At 37.5% G+C, this 26,680-nt stretch overlaps 1 protein-coding gene across 5 annotated transcripts in view; it reads left to right on the plus strand.

The window, feature by feature from the left end:
• The window catches only part of Sema1a (Semaphorin 1a), a 118,428-nt gene that overhangs the window by 45,460 nt on the left and 46,288 nt on the right, over nt 1–26,680 (plus strand). The gene's annotated exons all lie outside the window — the stretch shown is intronic.

Genomic DNA, 26,680 nt, shown 5'->3' on the forward strand with positions numbered 1-26,680 from the left:
AATAAATGAAGCATTTGCCTTGTTTCATGTGATAAAAGGTAAAATCCATAATGGCATTGTGCTGTTGGATTATGTGAAATATTTATCATGCATAACGGATAACGCACATAATAAACATAAAACGTCTTTGATCGGTGAGGGTTTTTACGAAAACAATATTTTTTACTAGCAGTAGCTGTGCAGGATTTCGGGCATAACTCTGGGACTGTAATTTTTTATTTGGCACTTGAGTCGTTTGGGAGAGACATGCCATATTTCCCCATTTGGAGTTTTTTTTTAATATGTTTGTTCATTAATTTTAATTTTAGTTGTTGCTGTTTAGAACAGTGTTTTAAATTTGTGTCTGCTTTTATAGTCATAATGCCCGAATCTAATGGAAATAAATATTATCGTTAGAGTAGATAATTAGGGGTCGTATCTCATCATACATTGCGGCTGATGTTGAAAATTGTGCCAGTGAAAATTATGCGCTTAATTTCAGTTTGCAGTTAACATGCGGCTGTTTAAATTCTTTATGAGTGTTAATTACAGTCAAATAGGAAGGTGTTAAAGCGATATTTACAACGATGGTGGAGTTTAAAAAGTAATCGTTGACGAATTAATATTTGTAAAATTCATGCCGATTTACAAATTTGATGGTTTATGAATATTAATTTGGTGTCCTGTTTGCCATAGTTGGCTCACTGGTGGTAACTTACACTGTTGCATTATTAAATATAGCGTGTTAATAAATAAGTCAATCACATGGCTCGTAAACTAGGGGGATTCACAGATCTGTCGAATAAGCGGCGAAATCTGATCTCACATCAAGTCCATCAGCAGCCAGCGATGTCCCACATTACCATAATAATGAATATTCAAGAATGTCAAGTTGAGTGCATGTCGATACCCTATAAATGAGGCTTTTAGCGCACTGCCTGTTAACCTAATTACCGCCTAATATCAACTATTAATTCGCTGACTTTTGTTTTTAATCAAAGCGATTGTCGCAACCCTTATAAATAAATCGAGAGATAATCCAAAAGAGGGACTAATTAATTTAGCAAATGCAAGATGGCCTCCGCCTAACGAGGGGGGCGTTCGAAAGGGTGCAATACGTCAATTATAGTAGTTTCGTCTCGCAATAGGGGGGCACCGTTAATGTATGCAAAATTTATTATCAGCCCTAATTAAATGTCTATCCGAAATGTGACGTCGGTGGTCATCACCCCTGGACGGTGGCCATAACGGGGTGGTTTATTATTAATGGGAGGGAACAACAACTTTTTGCATATTCCGCTTGAGATGAGATTGCTTTTGACTTTATTGGAAAACTGGAGCTTTCGAGACTTCATATAACTGTTTGTGAACAGCGCCGCGGCTTCTATTTCTGGAGCGAATCCATAAAATTTTCGTTTTAGCTCAAATTTATATACTAATTTTATTATCCCCTTAACACTGTGTGGCAGGTTTTTCACGTGTAGTAAAAATTTCAATTAAAACTTATAGCTGTAGACGCCGTAGTTAAATGGTATTCTATGCCTTAATATCGCAGTTATTGGGCAACGAAAACATTTTTATTTACAAAGTACGAGCAGACCAATTTTTTGTAATACCAATATTGAAAGACTGTTAACGGGGAAGTTGCTTGCTCGGAAAAAAATCCTGCAGTGAAAGCCACATTTCATCCAATAATAAATTATAAAGACGTAGAGGCACAGAAGTTTGTTATAGTTTCACGTTGCGCGTTCGAGTTATTTTTTCATGACACGGTAGTTTTGCGAGTTGTATTTTATGCTAGCTTGATGAAACGTTGTTCTGACAGGCGCATAGGGACATTACGTCTTGCATTGTATGTCAAGTAAATTAAATGCAAATTTCTACATGGGGGAAATGTGTTTCCCATTTATTCTCTTGATTATTTATTTATTGGTAGTTTATTCGGTCAAATCTGATTTAAAGTAATCGTTAAGTGGAAATGCTGATCAACTTATTGATCTTCAATTAAACTTGATTGCGTTCGAGAGACGATTAAAATCGGAGTTAGGCACGCACAGCGTCCCAAATTTCGGATTTGACGGCAAATTTTTGCGTTTTGAAGAGTTGGTGTCTAAGTTCTCTGTCGTCGTCAACTGGTATAAAGGAATTAGTCGGAAATCTACATTAGGTATAATTAATTACATCCTCTGTTGAATTGTCTACGACAATAGAGGCGATAACAATCGATGTCGAGAGTACTGTTGTGGTATGAGGTCGATACAAATTGCTCGGTCTCCTCTGTACGTTAATGTTTTTACGTTTGAAGTAAAAACTTTGTGAACTATTAGGGACATTATCGTTTGACTCCATATCAAAGGAAAATGCTTCGCATTTTATATGTATGTGATCACGAAAATTCCAAACATTTATTATGTGTTTGTTTTCGTTTTCGAATTGATTAATAATGAAATATTTAGATTAGCAATTTATTGAAGCTTTGTCTGCAATTACACACAATTATTTCCAGATATTGCAAAAATGGGACATTTGTGCTCCAATACAATTTATTAGCAGTTTAGTTCTATTTTCTGTGTCAGCTATTCCGTTGATTGATGCTTGTGTTCCATGTTGTCGGTGATTTAGTTAATTAATTATGGGATCTAATTAGGTTTTTGACATAACATCCGAATTTAATTGGAAATGTCAAATTTTCATCGTCATTTACAATTAAAAATTTCATCATCGATCGCAGCAGGGATGATTTCATAATTAAAATTTCATTTTATTGAACTGTTATTGCGTGATATTTATAATTAGAAAGCTTATGGAAATATTTCAGCGCGGGACAGCACGTTATTTTTATTTACATTACGGGAATTTTTTAAATATTTGTCGCGTTTGCATCGCTAAACGACTAGTAAACACCGAATGTGCTGCAATATTTTACACCGAAAATTGGACTGTGACAATATTTTTACCGTAACATGACAGTTAAAAAAACAGTAAATTTGCCCTTTTACATTAATTTAATGGGGAGGATTCTATTAAAAATAAAATAATAACAAAATTAAATGGGATATCTAAATTTTTGAAGTTTTGACTTCAGGGCTGAATGTGCAATTGTATGTTAATCAGAAAGTCAACATTTGCACCATTTTCCGGTCGTATTTTTAGCATAGGTTGGCACCGCCTTGCGGAGGATTTTTTTTTTCATACCCATACGTGAGTTTAAATATTTGAACAGTTGGGTGTGAGATCTCCTGTTTGTGTTATTTGTAATATTTGGCAGAATTTCCTTGTTAATTATACGTATCTATTAAAGTGTATTCGATCAACGTCAATTTCCGTCGGCTGTTATGCAACACACGTTATTCGGAAATTAACAAGTGTCTCAATATTTCTCCAGCGTATTTCGAACAATGAATAATAATTTTGCCCTTGCTGGTATTTATTCACCACACACTGTATCGATCTTTAATTATACCTTGGAAACGTGCAGCAAACGAGAAAGAATTTCGGCCAAATTGCTCAAAAAAAGTTGAATTGTTCGGCTGAAGCCGGGCAACTTTTTTATTATTAAACACTTAAACAATGAATTCAATTTGGCAAGTCCTGTTCTCTGCGCAATAAAAAGGCAGGCTTGCTGATTGTCGGGCTTTATTTTGAAATTTTGATTCGCTCCCAACAAGCTGATGTATTATCTACGTAGTTTAGTGCCGTCGAATCGCGTCTAATACCGCGTGAAAAACGACATCCATAAAAGAGAAGTTCTAAGTTGCGAGTGTACTTTTAATCGGAGTGCAGATGTGCTAGGCTGGGGCGCCGCTCCGCACTAATGGAGTTCCGGAGCACGCTGTGCTCCCCCGGAATATGTATTACGCGGTGGTGTCGCCATTGCTAAAACGCCATGTGTTCAAATATACGAATAAAATATATTCTATCGATAAATTACGGGCGGAATTTAATTTTGCTAATGCCGGCTTAACACTGGATTAACGCCGCAAGAGATGCAGCTCCATTAAAACGCTTATTAATTTCATAAATCCTATTGTGTTTTTATCGTCCGGTCTATTGTTCCTGGATCACATAAAAATTTAATTATGACAATTGGTCGCCGTAGGAGCTTGTTCATATGGCGCGGAACGATTTTAACGGCGAGCGGATGAAAAATATTCGATGCATTAGACGAAATCAACTGTTGGCTAATTCTGTTAATCACGGGGATTTTTGCGAGACTAGAATTTCACAGACAATGTAATCTAAATACTTGGGCACGCACCGTGTCCGAACAATTCTACAGATTCAGTTGGAATTGATTAGCTTTGCTGAGTCTGCGTTAATTATTAACTAGAGGAATTCTGTGAGTAATTTGGAGTGAACTCGCGTGTTTCACCCTCAGGTGTGTATGCCGTTGTTATCTTCCTTCCCCGAAAACTACCGGCTATATTTCATCTATTATGCATGACCTGCAAGATGATTGTGTTTGCTTAGAAACGTCTGAATTTGTATTTCGTATCAAATTTGGATTTTATGATTTGTTTGAACCGTGCCCGGATAAAACAAGCGTTTTATGGGCTGCTATATAAGATATTCACGTAAATATTTGCTCAATGTCTATCCTAAAATGTTTGCTATTTTTTTTCTTCGATACGAGGACTATTTACCCTTTTTGTGTGTCTTGGACATTAGTGCAAACACGGAGGGCGATCTTTAATTATTTATGCAAGCGAAATTGACCAGCCAGTCGATTCCTGAGTGTGTCACATTGTCTCACAGTAAATGTCGACCAGAAAACTCATGACAGCGGTTTGTGGCTTTCGAGAAAACACAAATTACACTCTTAGTGGTTTGAATAACTAAATTTAAGTTACTGTTGCTTTTAAATACAAAAAAATTAAGGAAGTTAAAGCAAACAGCTAATTTGTTTGAAAATTTCAAAGTTTTTGGTACGACTAACATAGCACAGGTTGGTAAATTGATTTTTTTACAGACCCAGTATTTTTAAACAAGACTAGTAAATTGCTAATACACTCATTAATTTTTGTTAGTAACTTCTCTATTCTCATAACCCGAATTATTTATACTTGTATACTTGTAAAGAAATAGTACAGTAATACAACAATCAAATAAATATCCTCAACCAAGAAAAAAACACATTTTAACACAAAAGAGGCTTCGGGCGTAAAGCATGCAAAAATGTTTTTAATACATAGGAGCATGTGTAGATGTGGAATTATGGAGTTTTTAAAAATACCAAAATAAAATGGATTGTGAAACAAAATCCAAGTTTAATTATGTTTGCTTGTATTTTATTTAGTACGTTAAGTGTTGATGCAGAACTGCAATTTTGCACTGCTTTTGCAAAACTTTATAAGCTTATAGTTAAAATTTGTAGTTATATGTGAGTCGTCGGCGTTAGAATAACAGAGGTTCAAGAACAGTGTGAAAGGTCTTTGTTCCAGGTTTGTAGCGATAGTTTGGTTGTTTTGCTCCTAAATAATTGGAGGTGATGTAGGTATGTTAGTAATTTCAAAATTAGGGGTCAACATCTGCATTTGAGCGGTCATCGTTTGAAATTGACCGTATTGTTGTTGGTTACACCATGTCGCGGCTAGAACAACTCTGATATTTCCATGTATAACAATGTTGGTAACACATGTAACGTTTCCTGTGGAATTTGACTTGATGAAACGAGGACGTAGAGTTTTTCATGAGAGGCTTATCGAAAACGGATCGGTTTACAATTCACTTAAAGTTTGTAGTGCGGAGTGCGACATGGTCTTTTTTAATGGTTTCCATCGGGAACCATGCAAGTCTCGTCCCGATGTGAGTGGAGGTTTTCAATTTGTGAGTCGGATTTATCGCGGATCGGCTTTATGGAGCAGTTCGGATGCTAATGCCATTAGTATGTAGCATTCTTGAGTCGTGCCTCGCAGATTGATGGAGTGGCTGCCTCTTCCTCCGCTCGCCGGAATAATTTTCGCCTCGTCGGGAAATTTGTGAATTGTTGGTGTCTCCGCCAATAGTTCGCACCTCGGAATCACTGATTAAAAGAGCAAAACGTCCGAATAAATCTTCCAGAATTGGACGAGTGGCGTTAGTCCCCGTTATTTACTGTTCATCGTACTGAGCCGATTGGAACCAATCGGTGCTTATAGTATCGATTCTGCGGGTGAAACACGATAAAAGAAGGATCCAAGTCCACTTCGAGGTAACACATTCTCGATATATCTTTATATATCGTTCAAATACACACCCGGAATTTTATTCAGAGTATATGACAAGAACGGCACCAACTTTTCCCGGAAAAAACCCGCATTCCGGCAGACAAATAACAAAATAAATCGACCGTGGTCTCAAGTCGCGTAATTGACGCTTCGCAAAACGCATTGACATCGGATTATTGCATTTTTGGATTTATTGTTCTTATGATAGCGTAGGGCCGATGACCCTACGCCCATTTGAATATATTTGCATGGAAAAGCGGCCGTTGCGGTGATTCAGCGTCAGCTCGGCCATGAACACATTGTGAAATCAAAAAACAAATTGCATCGGGAGACTTTTCATGCCGGACAGATAAAACTATCTGACACGTCCCTCAAACCAAATTGCCAATAACGAGCAACAGCTCCAGCCAAATATCTTTGCATAGAGTGGAAAAATCTATAAAATCAACTTATTTAAAGTCGATAATTTTTGTGTAAAGGCTGGAAAATGTTTGGAAAATGCACAAGTGCGGCTAGAAGAGTGCCCGATGGTTCCAATTGTTGAAGTTTTAAGATGTTTAAAGTGTGGGCCTTAGTGGCAGGAAGAGGAAGAGGAGCTCAGGCAGCCTTTCAGTGGGTATTTTTAGCATTTGGCACGAGGGCGTTTAGCAGGAAATATTGCGGGTAGTTAGTGGGGAGTTAGGTGTCGAGAAGGCGCGGGGCTGTATTAGAGCCCGACAAATATATTCTTCAAAAGATTAATATCGGCAAGTTACTTAGTCTAATATAAAGGAGGCAAACAATCCGAGGGCGATATGGTAGTGATCTGAAAGTCAAATCAGGGGGTATATTTTAGCGGGAAGTCTGACGCAGAAACTTCCACTATATTTGAGCCTTTGACAAACTAGAGAAATATAACATATCTTGACGGCATGCGAAAAACTTTATTACAACAGATTTGGAAGTTCTCGATCAAATATCGACCGTTGAAATAAATTAAAGAAAATGGAAAAAGAAAAAAGAATCTATCATTCAGTCACAATTTCGGTGCGTTCGCTTCATTTGAAATCATGTCAAACGCATGCACAATAAAATGACGTACCGGCTATTTGTATAAAATGAATAATTATTCAGCGCTTCGCATAAATTCCAGATATGAAAAACAAAATTGAATAACATTGTTCAAAATTCACATACTAAAGCGAATCAAATTTAAAGCAAATAATAGAGCAATTGTTTTCGTTTTACGTGGTCTGTTTATTTACGTGATAATGGGAATTTTCTACCCAAAAATAACAACCAAAGGCTCGTCTTTGCGCCGTAAGACGCGCTTACGGAAAATTATTGCCAATTCCCAGCCATGAAAGAGATAGAGTTGATACATAATTCGATTAAGTTCAGTCTGATGAAAAAAGCTCGTTGTTAACAACATTACAAAATGAAATTATTAAAAGCTGATTAGATGACGTTGCCGTCACCGGCGGGGAGGCAATTGCAGAATTTTTTATGACCCTCGGCGATGCATTTCCAGGCGACAGTTTTTCACCGAACGTATTTAGCGATTTCCGCCGACAATTATTGATGAAGCCGGAACGGAAATATTTATGACGTCCACAAATATCGAAAGAATTCGTAAAAAATTTACAAATCGGTTGTTTCTCAATAAAATATGAGGGTTTTCATTATCGAACATTGATTTTTTCTCATGCGAAACTTTTCCCAATCACACTTATCACTGAAAGTATTGTCTGAAATAATAAAAGACCGTAACAGTTATCTTTGTTTCTTTCTCCTTCTGGGCAAATCTCCAGATAAGCATCCTGGGGGCACCTGCCCCAAGTTGTAGGTCGGTCATTTGTAAGATCAATGAACCAGAGCAAAGCCGTGGCACCGAAGACACTCGGTTGAAGTTTTATTACAATTGTAACTTCTAAAATAAACAAGCTTGCTCGATTTGGTGTTTTCAAATTGCGCTGGCACATTTATTTAATGAAACTCCGGCGTTTGGCGCGCTATTGCATTTCTCAAATGATTTGGGCGCGCTGAAAAAAGGGCCGGTGAGGTAAGTGAGGAACGCAGCCTTTAATTAATATTAAATCACCTTATACGGGCGGCTCAGCAAATACGAGCATTAAAATGTACAACAGTAACCACAAACAGTAAAGTATGGAAATGCATTTAAATCCGTGCGAGTTTTGCAACTAACAACTGTCTGCGGTGAGAACGGAACCAACTGCATAGCAGTGGCGTTCGGAAGGGAGCATGCCATCAGAGCCTTGTTTAAGTACGCAAATGAACTGCCGTGTGTAACAGAAATAAGTTACTTTGTTTACTTTCCAAATTGAATTTAACTTACACCGAAACATTGACATCGTTCGCAGAGGTTATTAAAAGGAACGGCTGCTGGGGGACCCACTGGGCTTTTATCATATTAGAGCTGGAGGTATGCAGTTGGAATCATTCTGAACTTGTTATTCAATTATATCAATTATTGCTAATGCACTTGCGGTACTTTTGACCTCGCATGCTACGGGGAATTCTTCAAAAATTAAGCTAATGCGATTTGTTGCAACTATCAGAGCAGCATCAGCTTGTTTATTTTGCTCCGATTGACTGTTCATTCGCTTCAGGTGGTAATGCAGAATGACAGGGTGATTATTTATGGCGATACAATAGTTGGATTAAGCGGCCGTTTTCCCTCGAGAGATTGGGTATTATTTTGAGGGAAAAGACGTGTTTTGGCGGTGCCAGCTTTCGGCGGTAATCAGGGACGTAGCTCACTTCTTAGGGGGTGTTTATTGCGCCCTTATCGCGTTTAATTCTAATAAGAGGAAAAAAGCCGGCTGATGGCGTCCTGATGACATCCTTGTCTTTAATATTCGGCAAGGGCCGTTGCAGGCAGACGGCACGTGCATTCAGCGAAACGCTAGAGCATTTGATTGGGAAAGAAAGCCCGCGGTTAAGATGGGGCGCAGTGCCTCGAACTGTACAAATATCGCCTCAGGGAAAGTATTAGGAACTTCAAAAGATTCGAGACTTGTCATCTGCCAGGAGCAAAATTGATACAACCTCAAAAGGGATTTTTGTATTATGTTTTCCGATGTTTGCGCGGCGAAAATCGTTCATGTTAAGTGTACATAAATTATGTGAACATTTCTATTTAATCTTCTTTCTTAACTCTCGACCATTATTTTGTCGGCTTATTTAAATCCATTTGAAAAAACCCCACATTTAGGTCTATTCACGCACATGGTGATATCGTGCACGAGTGGAAATATTCAAAGCCGATTACGGCGAAATTTCGATGTGCTGAATCAGCCCCAAAGAGGGGGCCTGCCGGACGCTGCTTTATATTCCGTGCAAGTCTCTACTTAACGACAGATTTAAATGTCCCTTAAGAACTGTGCGTGCAATTAAGACTGGTCTCGGGGGAGCGATGCACTTGATTTAATTACCATAAAATTAGGCCGAAACGAGTCGAATTGCAACGCGATATGGGAGACGTAATGCAACATGTGTAGCGCAGTCAGCACCAAAAGCTGCATATCTGTCCGCCTGCGGTGCAAACACCACTCCCCGAAAACCGAATATATCTCAATCTTGTTGACAGATGTGTTCTAATAATGTTGGCCGTTTTCAATATTCCAATGACACGATAAGGTAATATTTTTTCCAGATGACGGCGCATGCTACCTATTGAAATATAAATTATCCTGCATTACCAAAATGTTCCAATATCTGGCTTAAATCTCCTGATTCAACTCGGCTACAAACTCTAACGAGTCTTGTAAATTATTTCGGTTAAAAAGTTGCAAGTTTTGCTGATCCAGTACAATGAAAGAGTTAACGTCTTGACACTTATTAAATGCTTCGGTTTTAAGTTAGTTGCGATAGTTTTCTTGAATATTCAAATATTGCAGATTTGTTTCGCAATGAATCAGGTTTTGCACTCCTGACAGGTTTAGGGACGATTCAGACAATTAATTCGAACAGTTTGAAACAGTGCATGAAAGACAGGTTTGCCAGGATGTTGTGTTGGGAAAATAGACTACTAGGTATGAGACTAACGTCAGTTAAGAAACTACGGGAAAATGGTCTTCCGCCAAACAAGTTTCAGAAGTTTGTTAAAGAGTGCAACACATGAATTATTTAAGTCGATAATTATAATAAATTGCTACATTAAACACAGTAAAATTAAAAAAATACTTCTACATGGATATGGCATTTACCATTTAATAGGCATGTACTGCGGAGTCCAGATTTAATTAATTTTCCAAACCTCCGCTTTTGTAAACATATTGTTGTGACATTGTTTCAAGGAATTAAATTATGTACTCAAAGCTTTCTGCTGTCGATGGTAATTAAATACCGACTTACCTGCTTTATTTTTCAATATGTGGACTCAAAAACTAATAAAACAATTCTTTATTTTCTTTTCTCTGTATATTTAGTTTATAATTTAGTTGTACTACGATTGTTATGTTATGTTCAGCATCTAACTAAGTAACTAATGAATGTATGAGTATGTGCATTAGCCAAGTTTACGATCTAAATTGTAACTATTTGGAAGCAGTATTATTAGCGTAGGTTTTGGAATTTCCAGCGATTTCCTGGGCGTAATAGTGATGCTTTATCCGTTTAGATAAGGGTATTTAACGTGTATCATTTTGTAGTTTACGAAACATTGCAAATAGACTCGGTTTGTAGTTTTTCTTTGGTTTATATTTAATGCATTAGATGAAGAATAAGAGGCAGGGAGATACCGTAAATACGTTTGTTAAAGGAATTATAAAGTTGGCGGAATCAGTAAGAAGACTTAGACGAGAACTTAGCAGCTAAGACGATTCTCTTATTTGAAGGCTTCCGTTTTCATTTTTGTCTTATCTGAAAATTTGCGATTTTCCCTGAGTAAATTTAAAATTGGTGGCATTCGAGGGCAAATAAGGTCGGTTCCTGGAGAAAAATTTGAGTGTTAACCGTAAAGTTTGGTCTAAATCTAAGCAGAGAGATAAAATGAGTTGAGCTTAAAAACTCCGAAACAATGACATATTTTCGTCGTTATTTCCGAAGTGTTTGGAAGTCGGAAGTCTAATATTTGTTCTCGCGGCAATCTTGTATCGTCTCATGAATGCAAATTGCCTGCTCCGCGGTAATCCCGCTATCGCACAGAACACACATCTTAACACGTTTAGCTCTGAAAATCCCGATCCGGCGACAGTCTTCATTAGATATACGTCCTCTCGATCCCCGATGTCCATGAAATACAGCCGTTATGTGAGTAAATTACCATAAGGGACCCCACTACGGGAATCTCCGCTCATTTCCTGCCGATTATTGCTCAACAGCCTGATAACGAACTCATATAGGTAGCGGCTAATTACCCGATAACTGCAAAACTGCTAACGATTCCAGAGGATATATCGAAATTATGGCAAGTCCCTCGGCTCGGTTCTTTCGCGATTAAATTATTTCGAATGACACTCGACACTCATCCGCGTTATTGATAAGAGGGATGCCGATGACTTTATGATTTAACGCACGCCTGCTGCGGCCAGATGGAACGCTTATTTGCTAATCAAAGACTGCTGCCGTTCGCACATCCAGGGCCGTACTATCAACAACAGGCGCTATAAATATTTTTTAAAACCACCAATTCAAATACAGCGAAAGCGTTGTTACAGGCTTACTAATTTGAATACGCTGAATAAATCAAATTTCAAAAAGATTTAGCAGATAAACCACGCGGATTTGCTTCGCGAATGTATAAAAGTTTTATTTCAAAAATAATACCGGCAAAATCATGTTCATTAGTTCAGTTAAATTGGAAAATTAGGATACGTGTTGTACTTTCAGTCACAAATTAATACCTGGGTGAGGCAGTATTTATTCTGACTGCGTTTTCTAAGTAAATTCTAGTCTGTGTTACAAATTAAGAGGTCTTCTAGTAAAAGGTACTTGAGTATTGAACCAAATCATATTAAAGCTGGTATATATGTTTTTTTCAGTTGGACTTTTCTCCCGCAATTCTTTTTAATAATGCCAGTATATCATTTTTTTAAATTATTTAATAATAATTGATATAAAATGTTGAATTAGGAAATAAAGTAAACACTACACTTTTTAAAATTTTCAAAAGTTGACACCAAAAAGTATTTCAAATCTTTAATAAATTTGCCAACCACTGGACCAAAGGCGTTGAAAAGCTAAAGAACCAAGCATATCACTTTAGTAAAACTTAAAAAAAGTACGGATAAATAACGCCCTGCCCTCATAGGTATGTTGCTGAAACAATTCGTTTGATGTCAAAGGGAAATACAAAAGCAAACATTGAATTGTTAACTCATTACTAACAGTGCTGGATTTTTACTGTTTTACGCATCTGTTGTGTTATTCAAAAATTTACAAGTAATGATTGCCAGTGAAATAAATTAAGTTTGTTATTTTTGTGTACGAGAAAAAAGTAATTTTTTGTTGGGAAATATATTAATGCGGGCCTGGCGGATCAATTTGGTCGCGTGCAGGTCGCGTGCTCTCCGTAGTGGTTCTCATTATTGGCATTAATTTTTGGTGTGATTGATGAATTTTCGATGTCTCTGCGTACATCTGTCGTCGATGTTGGTAATGCGAAGAATGCGCTTGATTTATGCCGAAATTGTCGAAGTCATGCATTATTGAATATGGTACTTGTGTAATTTCTGCGGTATCTATAATGCAGTCAGAACCCCGGCATCCGGGTCCCTAAGGCCTCATGTGCGGGCTGCCCGCCTATAAATTGTACACCGTGCACTGTCCAACATCATGACAGATTAGTACATCATCAATCATTGCTTGCACCGTGATAACGAGCACATCGCACAAATCTAATTGAAATATTTGCGCGGAAAGCTGACATTTTGGTCAGCAAATCAAAATCTGCTCTCGACGATGTCGCTCGAACCTCACAAAACAGTCGAGGATTTGCGTCGTGGCGTGATACCAATCCTCTCACAACAAACCAAACAAACAAATGGTGGTTTTCTTAGGCTTGGTTTATTTTCACTCCGACGGTTTCAACAAACTTTCGTTGATTACACTCAATTCATAAAAAATTAGCCGTGTCCTCCCGGCCGTGGGATTATCCCTAATTCCTATACCACACAGCTCGATTCAACTAAAGCAATAATTAACATAAAACTTACATTAGTTTGAATTCATGGGCACGGGGTGGCGGCAATGTAAGCGGAAGATTATCTGGACGGGATTGTACGCAATTATGGCAGGATACTATGAGTCATGCCCGGAATTAGGCAGGGCTAAGTCTGATTTACCATTCATTCGCCAATAAAGTGCACCCCAATCCCGCGTACAAGTCGGCGGAACTGAGCGAACACGAATTTATAAGCGGTCTCAAGCGACTCTTTGCAAAGTTTTCTATTAAATTGTGCTACAACACCATAAGAAATGCAATGAAAACAGGGACTTTTCAAAATGGAACGCAAACTGCCCTAAATACGTACGATAAAACGAAATGAAATTTTGGTTGTATTGCACGTACGATTTAAATTCCGAACGGGGATTGCTAATATCGCGCTGTTGGCTTTTCTGAGACTGCCAAAGCTCGACATAAAAAGGAGCTTTTAATTACTTTAATGAATTGAATTAGAATACATTAACACCGTATTTGGACTGTAGCACCACCAAACCCTGTGCTTCTCCACTACATAAACGCTATTTCATTCGTGGTAATTTTATTAAAAGTAAAAAATTGTCTTGTCTAACGAAAACGGGAGTCCCGAGTAATTGAAATGTGGAAGTCTTACAAAAATTCTATTTTCGAATTTGTAATGCAGGTTTGCTTTTAGGATCCTCTAACTCTCACAAAAATATTGACAAGAATACAAAATAATCATGAATGAGAAGGACTTGAGTTAAATAAGGGCGTCTGATGATTACACAGCATTTTTCAATTTTGAAACTAAACCCATCAATTTCGAGACCAAATGCTAGATTTAAAACGACTTTTTTGATTTTTTTAAATAAATTTCAAGAGAAGTTAACTGCGTTTTCATGGCGGGGGCGTTTATTAATCCTTTTCAATAGTCTCCAGTTAGGGTCAGAAAAGATATTTTCAATTTTTTCAGCACCACAAGGTGTGGTTAGGTGTGGTGCGAGAAATGTGGGTGTAATTTATCAAAAATCTTTGTTTCATATGTGTATGTTAATTGAAGATTATTATCACAGGTAAAATTTTCAAAGCCTGTAGTAATTAAAAAAAAACTGGTATAGAGTGTAGCTTTTGAAAATTTATTGCGTAATTATTAACCGTGTCACGAGTAGACAAGTGAATTTTTAAATTCCAATTTATTTGCGTCATTGCAACGCCGTTAGGTGCAGTATGCAGTTATCATTCAATCATAGTTTTATATACGTCGAAGTAGACAAAATAATACAAATACTGTTGCTTTTATGGATTATGTAGCGGCACATTTATGCCGGGAAGCCATTACACCGCAGTACTATAAATTAAAATGAAAACAAAAACAATTTTAGCATTAAATTAATTTTGTTTGAAATGTATAGAAATGAGTACATTTTGTATCTATATATTTTTGTTTAATGAAAATCAATTTAAATTTATTTCGCTAAATACTGGCTGCATTGTAACGCAGGTTTTTTGTTTCAGGTAAGGGTCGGCAGGGTCTAGTGCCCCTCTGAAAAATCATTGCAGAATCGCTTTGGGGCAAGTGACAGGTATCGTCTGATACGATTGATCTTCGTCCCTGTTATTCATTTCTGCACGTCATCTATCATCATAGCATTCACTTTGCTTATCGCACCCTCTGGTGCGGAATACGGCTGCCATTTACATAACTTCTAATCTGCATACACTTACCAAGTTGGAAAACAAACTTTGCGAATGCACTAATTCGCTTTTTTCGTGTTCAAATTAAATAAGGAAACTTTTACTCCAGTTGGTTGCGGTGTATTAATTCACTCAAGCCTTCTCTTGTACGAGGGGTTGCTATGCACAGAGTGCGTTAGCCCTTGTATAAAATTTACACGATCATTCAACTTGTATTGAATAAGTTAGCAAAGGGTAAATTTTTTAGAAGTTGGCTTTTTTCGGAATTCACAATCACGTTATCTGGGGTCGATATGTGTAGTTTATGGGGCGGCTGTAATAAGTTGTATTTGGGCATTTTCTTGAATACTTTGCGCGGTGTTATCTGCTCTTTGTTCAGCGGCTCAAATATCTGCATGATTTTTCTACGTAATGGTTAACAGTGGTGCACAACGCCTCTTACACCCTACATAAAGGAGAGAAGTAGCAGTCTTAGGAGGCTGAAATATTGCATATTGCAGGAGTAGATGGCGTTGGATCCTACATAATCCAATTTTGCTTCCAGTCGCCGTAAATATATCCAGTTCCAGTAACAGGGTTTAAAGTAAATAAATTCGCTCAAATGCTATTAGCATTATAGCAATTGGACTATAAACCATCCACTTTGGATAGCTCGGCGGCTTTATCACTCTTCGTGTCCATACTTATGTCACAAATACGAGGATAATGCCATTTTTCTATTTTGTTTGAGTTGTTTGTGCGGAAACGTTTATGGGACACGCATTTGATGCACGTTAGCAGGAAGCAAAATGAACGGAAGGAAAAAATTCAAAGTCATATATTGTTGTCAGTGACAGACGGAACACCGATCAATCCTTGGCGACTTCAAAGTTAGTTGGTCGGAAAAAACTAATTAAAGAGATTAATTGCGACCCTCTCAGATCGATATTCTAATAAATGACTGGTAATGTGTGCGCCAGCCAGTCAGTGGTAATTGTTCTGCGCCGAACTTGGAATTTTTGGAAACAATGCCGTTTTGTTATAATTTTTAATCACACTTTATCAACTTTCAAACTATCCTGATCTTTATTTTATATTTGCTTTTATTAACGTGACACTAGGCGCTCATGCATTTTAGCCGACTTCTGCGTAATGGAATGTCTTGCACTGACTTATTCAATTTATCCGTGTTGAAATATTTCTTCGCAATCCCTAAAGATTTTCTGCATAATTCACTCTCAAATTATATGTAGAAAATATTCAAGTAGTATAACGAACTGTCGCATAAATTGTTTTTAGTTTTACATTTATTTTGATTTATGCGTTTCCTCATACTATTGCATTGCCTTTTTTAAATTCAGGTGTTGTCAATTTACTCGACAATACCTTTTTGCTTCCGAATTTTTCTGTTTAAAAGCTTTTACTTGTAGGCCTCCCATATATATTTTTTCATTACGTATGCAAAATATCTTTACATTCAAAACCATGTGTCACACCTTATTTCACAAGTAACTCTAATGAGCGCCTGATGCCTGGTAGGAAATAGCATATTTGACTTCGGAGTTATGTTAGGTCTAGTTGAAAGTATGATAATACAACTATTGATCAACAAAATTAAAGCTGATAAAATTTTTCATTATATTATCTCAAATATAGAAAAATCAACGTTATAAACGACTTTGTGGTGCTTAAAATTATTTTTATAGCTGTGTGCTGAAAAATAACGATTCAAAATCCTGGTATTTTGAAGCATTTGTATAATCTTTTTTAGTTAATAAGAGGTTACTGTAAAAATTACCAGTTTAGGTAAATCGATTGATTTAAAACTCGGTAGTTTCAAGGTAAAAGTTTCGTAGATTGTATTTAAAAAAAACAATTGTTTACAAATTTTGTTTAATTTTTTTATTCACCGTACTTATTGAACAGATATGTATGTAACAAATGGTAATAAGCAGAAACAGATCAGTTAATTAGTGAGTTTTTAGAAAACGGAACGGCAGTCCAACAAATATTAATTTTTGTCTATAATTTTGAAAATGGAAACACGTCATTCATTCATTTTTTTTAATTTGGAAATGGACTAGTGGCTTTTAAATAACGTTTCGGTTACAATTAAATATTAATTTTCGATTTTCCGGCGTAACATCAGCTCGTGTATAAATGTAAAAGGTTGTTAGCTCCTGGCGGTGATTAAATTATGCATTAGTTTAATCTGAATAGTAGGTATTCTTGTTAGCTCTTGGCAGCACTGTCGTAATGTTCAAAAATTAAAGTAGGATCGATTATCCATTTGTAGGATGACCCAATTTTCATGAATGGATGTAGTCTTGAATCGTCTCTTTGGCGCTTGACTCTTATCACCGTCACAAGTATAACACTAAACTAGTTAAAGTGAATCGCCATTTATCGTGAAAGAAGGTCGTAAGAGATAAGTCTTTGTGTGGGTGTGGTGAGGGCCATCGCCGTATCATCCCGATTTTATGTCGGCATCGAAGCGCAAATAATAACAGTGTCCGAACGACCGAAACAAGGCCCAAACTTAATTTTCGGGCGATAGCAACACGTCTTGCGGAAATCTCCCAAGAACAGAAGTAATTTAGGGGACCAGAATACGTCGCTTTAAAATAACGACTTTGCGGCGGTTAAGCACATTGTCGCGTCCACTTCGATCTACTCCACCTCTCCTAATCGATTGACAAGACTCCAATTGGCGGTGCCGAGGAAATTGTCTCAAGTGTGGGTGTGTGAGCGAGGCTTACAGGGACTTTCAACTTAGTTGCATCAAAGTGCCAAGTCTTGTTCAGCTTCGGGAACGGCGTTAGGAAATGTGTTTCAAATAGACAACGGACCCGCTTGATGTTTTTAACTTTAGTTTGTACTCGCAATCCGATTTGTGCTACCAGCTCGCTTCCAAACGGAAATAAAAGTAGCTGCTGCAATTCCAAGTGCTTCTCACCTGAAAATTCACTAGCTCTTCTGAGTCATTCCCAGTTATTGGGAAAAAATCGGCGGAACACGTCGTCGTGTGTGTTGAAAATGCATTAGGCAAATTTGCGGCCAAAGGTCGGCGTTATTAATTAGGCAGGCGCCATCGGGGATTTGCGACACATGATTGATTATGGCTGGGGTTGTTGAGGGAGTGTCCGGTTTCCAGCGTTGAAAAATTCACGTCAACGACCGGCACTTTCCTCCTCTTCGGATTTATTTGATTCGGCGTGCTTCAATCAGGACTGGGGCCTTATCTGAGCGTCTTTTCCTTCCCCAAATTGTTCTGCTCCGGGCGTCAAGCTCGCTATGTTAATTAATGCAAGTGGATGTTTTTGTGGCTTTGTTGAAACACACCTTCGTGTAATGTGCGTGACAATGAACTACGCCCTAGACTCGAGGATTATGTATAGGTTCACTTTAAATAATGTGAAAAACAACCACCTAAATCACCTATTTTCAGGATGGTGAATTTGCCGAGCCACACGTTTTATCTCTTGGTGCTCCTGTTGGGATACGTGGAATCATAAAAATCGATTGCTCGATGTTTCGAAATTTCAAGATAAAAACGGTGTGTCGGAGCAAATTTTCGTTCCTCGTAAATGGAGATACGTGAAATAAAAATGGGATTCTATTCTCTTTTTTGTTATTGTAATATCAGTAATTTTGTGTTGCGCACGTTAAAAAATAATTGGACGGATTTACCGAAGAGCTAATCCATTCCATCCGTCGACGAATTGAAATTTCACTCAAATGTGTAGTTTTTTCCTTGAATAAATTCGTATCACAGTAGTCGGAAAGTATCAATTAATCATGCCCAAAGCTGATAGAAAATTTATCTGAATTGCACAAATTTTAACACTATCGATTCGCAAATGTTTTGTTGCAGCTATTACCAATTTAACATCTACTAAAACACACTATTAGTTGTTCAAACATTTCGAAGTAGCAAATTGCTCTTTCTAACTGCTTTTCTCTTAGGTAATGAACCGATTGCGCCCGGAAACTTGTTTAAGATTTTGAACAACGAAGCACTTGATAGTCGCTTTAAGAGAAAATTTCATATTTGAGAACACGAGATGAAACCAAATTTTCGCTTTATTTCTTCGTTTTTAAGAAACAATTTGCGAGCAACGTATTTTCATTGTTTCTGGATATTCCGTGGTAATTGTAAACTGAATGCATGTAAATTTTGCACATGCGGTACACAAGTTAGTATGTTAGTACTCAACTATTTTTAACCTTTATGTGCAATGTTTCCGACAGTCTTGTGTACACAAAAGCAAGACTTTGAGGCAGTAAAATAAACAAACACATTGTTTTTTGTTTTTATGAGTGCGGTTTTATTTTTTAAAACTATAATTCCGTGCTTGGCTTGAAACATAATTGACTGTATCATAAAAAATGTGGTGTAAAAATAATACCTACCTATATACCACTAAAAGAGTATGGTTAAGGGTTAATGGCAAAGAAAGGGTTGTTAACTTTAGCAGTTGATTAAAAGGCGGGTTTCACTTAAGAGTTCACTGTTCCTGAAAGCACATAATCATAAAAGGTGATTGAATGAATTTTACTTGAACGGAGTTGCATTAGTTAGGGGTAACATTTTTAAATTTTCACCTGACACATAGTTCTGTTACTTTTATGCGATAAGCGGTACTTTTTCCTTGAATGGGCTTCCAATTAAAGAGAATCTTTATGTTATCAACTTGCCCGACGGGTTTACCTAATTGGCGTTAAATTACTGATGCTGTGTGCATTCTCCAGCTCAGTGGATCGATTCACTTTTAAATATTTATTGACTTCTTGAATTCCGCCGTATAAATAGAATGTAAACTTGTCGAGTCCGATTTTACCTCATTTAAGTTTAATTGTCAGTAGATTATATTCACCGGAAATTGAGATACTCCAAAAATTTCTTATTTCTAAATTAGGGCTGCAATTTTAGGGAGCGTATATTGCGAATTGATTGTAGGAATAGAAGCGCTTTTTTAATTTTCTTTTCCAGCTTTGCCACATGTCGGCATCAGTTGAAAATAAATTTTAATCTCATCAGCCTGCATCTAAATCACCATTTTCGTCTTCAATTTCCCTTTCCGCCAAGGCAGACTTCTGGCTGGTCCCCAACTTTGCTAATGAGCAGTTTATCGTTCGTGCCTGATGCTGGTTACTAGTAATTACCCAAATTTGTACTGTTGCCGTTGCCATCGTACCGCGTGCACACTGGAATTAACTCGACTAACCGTCGAGGTTCATGAGCTTGCTGCTGCATGACGACTTCATTTGTCGTCACCCATTTTCATTAAACTTTTCTTCGTTTTGCTAGTATTTGTTTGGAAGTAATGCAGTTATTTTATCCGGAAGTCTGGGCGAATTATTCGTCTCCACATGAGCTAATTAATCGGCTTTTTTGTGGGAAATCTTGTGATGGCTGGGGTTATCCGTGATTCCGTTTTATGATTCTTCGGGCCATTAGGGGAAATTCCGATATTTTTGTTTAGCATTTTGATGATTTATCGGGGGTTCTTGAGAACGCCACGTGGCGCTGGGTTTAATTCCCGACTAATTTTTCGGGGATGAAATATGGGAGCGTTAGTAAGTGAAACATTATCACATTATCCGCTTCCAAAACAAGTCTTGATTAATAATGGTGCAGACGCTAAGAAGACACCTCTTGTTTTGTTGCTATTAATATCTGCCAGTACCTCGGCACTAAACCAATTATGAGAATCAACGCAAATGCGCGCGAATGATAAATCTTTAATACACAATCGCTTATTTGAATACTCTCCGTTTGCAATAACATGCGATCATTATTCATAATGATGACATGAATCATAAATTTGGGATGAAAGCGCTGGTGGCGGCGAGGCGTTTTGTTACCCTTTATAATTACGACATAACACAAGACGAAATTACGGATCCTCAAGAATTTTTATGTCGAGGGGATGAGATAAAACTTGCCAAAGCGACCGCAATTGTGATTAAATCAACAATAAACCGGAGCAAATAAAACAACAATGTTCTTAAGTTACCATTACTTGTAAAAGAATGATTAGTGAAGTGGGTATAACTTATTAAATTTTTCCCCGAGCCTTTGAAACAATTCATATTTCGAGAACTAGAGTTTCGTCGTAATTACGGTGCTTACGCGAGTTGCGGAGGTAATTTTGTGTCCTTGATCTCTAAAGTGCTTTTCAAGCTTCAATTTGTCTACTTTGAAATAATATTTTTATTGCCAGTCGCTTTAGAAAATTGGTTGAAATTTTGTCGACACTGCAAATTGAATGACTTCGCGACTAACGATATTACGTTTTGGAGACCTAATTATTTGGCAGTATTTAACTTAAAAGGTTATTATACTTTTCACCCTCCCTCCTGTTCAACCTAAAACGATTAACCATCGAAATAAGTTTACCCGACACACTCAATAATTATCCCCGTCTTTATTTTTCTCGGCGAATGCTTAAATGAACGTTGAATTTGGACGGAATGGTATTACGTAAGTTAGTCACACTTCTTCAAATTGAATTTGTAACTTGACAGAAGCAGCAGACTGGAAAGCCGACCCAGATCTACGACACGTCCGACAACCAAACAAACCTAATCAGACCCATTTCTCATTGTTAGCTACAAATGGAATCTGCGTGTTCTGATTTTTCTCTTTTTTAACACACTCCTAAGACCAAATAAAATTACATTAAATAGTAATAGTTGGGAACGAAAGCTGTTTGGATACTTTCCCCAGAAACGCTAGAATATTTACTGTTTATTCAGCGCTTGGAAAAATATTATTGGAGGAAGGCTTCCAATAACAAAAGCAAATGGGTGTGGGGACTGAGCAACTGTTCCAGAACGAATTTTTTCGCGTTTATCGGCGGTTATTAAGAATTTCGTCCCTACACCTAGGTGAGATAAAACACGGAATTTTTACGATAAGAGACACGAAATTTCTGTGCTCTGTTTCTTTCCCTGGAGCCATTGTGCAGAACCTTTTTATTAAAAAACTTCTTGATTTCCTCGTTCGTGATGGCGAGGGGAAATTTGCGAAATTCTGGCGGCGGAGTGGCGTTTAATTTGACAATTATCGGGCTGTTTACAATTAGAGTTTTGTAATATGGAGATTAGCACAGATAATTTGAATTTGAAAATGTCCCCATTATGCAGTGGTGGCAATCAGCTTAGGATATTTCTTTTGTTCTATCGCCTGTATTGTGTTGTAGTCGAACTTCATTAGAAATTAAACAGTCGATTCGGATTCAGCCAATGGAACTGCGTATTTGATGATGATCAAACTTGTATTTCATGAATTCATTTATATTAAGTGGTTGAACAACAGCGGCTGGAAAATTATAAATTCCGTCTGAAATGAATCATACATAAGTAATTTTAATTTGGCGTTACAAGGTTTCAATAAATAACAAAGAAACACCCTGTAGATCGCCGTTATCACAAGGGGATCATTGTTAACAAGTCGGGGTGGGCGTCCATGTGGAAGAACATTTTCGTTAACGACAAAGTGGATACAGGCTGACGGAATTGGTGGGGCATTTAGTCCTTTCGCTGCCTAATTGAAAATGACAGTAGTTTGTTTTCCCTTGAAGAGCTAATTTTTGCGAAAATCGCAGGCAGATGTCCGTCGAGAGCGAATTTAAGTTGGGCGATAACACGAAGCGACGTTTTAATTAACGTCATGAATGCAGATAGCAATTTATGAATTATGTTGTTCAATAAAAGACGTCGCTGAGCACATTGTTCTACGTAGGTAGTTCGGACCGAAGCAGCTCTTGTCGTTCAATTCCGGAGAAATAAAATATTCATCAAGATAAATCGGAGTTGGAAACTTTTCCATTTTAGATATTCAGTCGGAGCGATGCTCGAATAGGCCTGTTGTACAGAACACGCAAGGCCTGCGACTTGTCGCAAAGCTGTCACTCCATGCCAGACGTTCTGGCGACGACTGTCACCGCCAGAGTTCTATTAAACAATGTCGAGGAAAAACGTAATACGCATCAACTTGCTTCGACTGTAAATATACAGGCCTCCAGCGACACGAAAACAACCCCATCCGGAATATAAAAACTTTTGAATTTACATGAAAATTAATTCAACTCCGAGAGGCCCTTATCTGATTAGACAACAAGTTAAGTTGGAGAGGGTGATTTGTATACCAGTCGCGAAATCTTGTGCCATTTAATAACAACGCGAAAAATAAAACAAATTCCGGAATGGTTTCAAACTCTGATAAAGTTTGCTTTGATGTCAAAGGAGTACACACCGAATTGCGTCTTTTTTACGTTCCAAGGCAAAGGCATTAAACATTTTTTAAGCAAAAGTTGAAATGTTTACTGGAGGTTATAAAATGGGAAAGGTATCGATTCTCATAAATTCTTCTAAATGTTATAAGGGTTTTATGTGCGTGCGTATATAGCCTTTTTTACGTTTTCATACACTAAAAAGATTCCGCTTTTTTGTTCTAAATCTCACCCACCATTAGCAAAGTTGCTAACATATTTTTGGTCAACAAAGAGCTGCCATCAATCGATGAAATTTCGATTAGCCATTAAATAATTTACGTTGGAGACAGAAATTAGAGTCGGGTTAAAGATCACGATTCATTTATTAATTAAAAAATCAATCGTTAATTACAACCGAGAGTGTTAATTACTAAACACGAATCGATTTTGTGCGTCTGAATGATTAAATATTTCCGGCACTGCAGGAATTTTCAATGTTATTTAAAACAATTTGTGCTGGCCGAGTCTACGGCATATTGACTTATTATTGGTATTAAAAATTAACTGAACAAATACTGACAAATCATAAGTACTAATTTGACATGTCCGTTTACTGTATTCCGAACACATCTTAATCACTTTTCCGATAGTTAAATGTCTTTTTGATTAGTCTAACCGGTTTAATATTAAGGTCGCAGGTAAATTCGTAATCAATTAATTGTTTAATTTAGATGCTAGACCGTTTGTTTGACGTAAAATTTAATTGCAAGTGCATAATAGTGATACTGTTTGATAACTGCATTGCGTTCAGGAAGTGTGTTTGTTTAACTTTTATGAACTGCGGCCGTCATATTTGCTTTGTGTCGTTATTTTCTGGATTATGAAGTTTAATTATGACCGGTTGTTGTCTGGATTTCCTTAAAGTGAAGCACTTCGTCAGCGTACGAATGACGGAACAAAAGACAAACACGAGATATGGGTTATTTTACATCATGCATGTGAAAACGTGCACCAACTTTTAATGAGGAATATCTAAGCTTATATTGCAGATTTAGAGGTGGAGAGATAATTAGAAGCGAGTGTTGCGGATTCAGCAGGCAAGGGTCCAGGTCAGGCCTGGCAATATCGCGCGGGCACTTATTTTCCACGGCCGTAATGAAGAGAAAACGTATTTCGTTCTAATACGAGACGGCTGGATTGCCCTTATTGCTGATTAAAGTTATAAGGCGCTTTGTGCAATCGCACACATTCCGGATAACTTGCTTAAAACAACTCGCCAAGTTTAATTTGAATTCGTGCAGACGCGACATTTCTGAATTACACGACTAATTATCCTTCCACAGTGTTTCGGTAAAACCCGGAAGGATAGTGCAAAACCTAGAGCAAAAAGACACGTTTCAAGGCTCGAAATTTAGCGGATTCCGGAACGTCAACCCTTGTTCCGGCTGAAGAAGACGTCCGGGAGGCTTGACGCCGACCACCTGAAAACGCTCAACGTGTCGAATTCATTTTGCATTTGAATCGATGGAAAAATTGCCAGTAATTTCGAACAAATTCGTCGTCGATGTTTGCAGTTGTTGGGCGTTTAACGCGGATGAGATATAACGGACATTTCTCAAAGTAGCCCATTTTTCTTCGCCTTGGCAAAATAGCTTCACTTAACGGCAGAAATGACATAAATCTTGATAATGTAAAAGTTTTAAGATTCAATTTAAGGCGAGCATTCGCCGAATGAAGACAACTTTCATATCTTTGCACTTTATAAAACTTTATTGCTAAACTACAGACACCACCTTGTTTATTTTAATTAAATATAGATTATTACTGGCGCCACTGCTGCTACCAACAACTCTGCACAGATTTGAGATTTAAAATTCATCACATTTTGCAGCCCGTTTCCAAATTATGATTAGCCGGCATTTCATGAATTTTATCGACAAAACAAATGTTTAAATATTATTAAGTTTATTAAGTTTTGAATCTTGGCGTGGGATTAACTGTACCTACAGATAATATTTTCTCTGTTAAAATAAATCTTTTATCGAACATGACGTGCTTTATGAGTTTAGTTTTCTCGTCGAGGGTAATTAATTTTGATAAATGATATTTATTTAGGAATTTAAAATAATATTTTTACTGTTTTATAACTGGGCATCCAATTGATAATTTTAACAAAAATAACTGAAAAACGAACTAAAAAAAATGCTTGGCAAATATGAAACAGAATTGTTTGTGCTTAGTATGTTACACAGCGGCTTAGAGATTCAGCAGATTGTCTCTTAAATGGACAAAAAATCGCGTATTAAGTTTATCCCAAACAGGACAAAAGCCATGGTACAATAAGAAACGAAGTTGTAAAAAAGAAATATCTTTTTAATAAAATTATATTTAGAGGACGAAAGAGTTTCTTCTTTTTGTTCATAAGCTAGCTAATTTTGATGAGCGCCTCGCCGTGAAGCGCCTCTTTCCCAACTATGAGTCGATCCGGTTCCCAAACTATTTTAGTGAAATTCTAAAAGCTAAATAAGTACTTTGCGAAATTTATTAGCAAGTTGCTCCCATAAAGACTCCGTATCAAAGCTCGTGAGTATCAGCCATTTTGATTTCGTTTTCGGATTTGCGTCGAATTGAATGGAAGCGGAGCGTTCATGCATGGTCATAGCATAGCTCACCAACTAAAAGTATTTTAATCTAGCTTTTTTCCTTTCACTTCCGTTGCTTCACTTTCATCGCATCAATCTTTCGCGAGTTGTTGGCAGGCAATCAATCTATTGTAACACTGAAGCAATACTATATAATCCGATTTCAATGTGTTTTTTCCGAGACGACTTGCCAGCTTTTCCAGTTAGCATGGCGGAGGCGATCGATCAAAGAATCGCAACTTGAGATAAGCGTACGGCGCTTTTAATCGATACATTAAACTCGCAAAGCCCGCGATTACGACACTGCACGGCGTGTTGTCGATGCGATGATGAATTCTTGGAGTTGGGAACGGCGTAAGCAAATTTTTGCCCCGATGTACACCGGCGCAATAAATCTGAAATGCGTCGGAAAGTTGAGCGAAGTTGGGGCCCTATGCAGTCATCCTCTTGAATAATTGGTCGCGGTTTGGCGCGTGATGAATGCGCGGGTTAACGGATCATTATTAAACCTGTCTGAACGACGGCTAATGCTCCAAAGCTCGTCCGTCCGATTTCGGCCTCCAGTGGCCGCCGTCCTCCATCTTCGCCCGATAAAAACAACAAAATCGAAGCGATTTGCATTTCGCCCATAATTTGCGGCACCTGTTGTTTCACTATTATTTACTAAACTATTTTGCACGAAATTTTATTCTTCAAAATGAGCTGGTGCTCCATTATTGCCTTTGGTGTGATGCACTGCACTACATTAGCCATAATGAATAGGCATTCGTCCAAACAACAATGGTTTTGAATTTAAACACCGCTAGAATTTCGAACTAACAGTATTCCAAC

Source organism: Tribolium castaneum, chromosome 3, assembly GCF_031307605.1.
Source record: "Tribolium castaneum strain GA2 chromosome 3, icTriCast1.1, whole genome shotgun sequence".
Lineage (NCBI taxonomy): Eukaryota > Metazoa > Arthropoda > Insecta > Coleoptera > Tenebrionidae > Tribolium > Tribolium castaneum.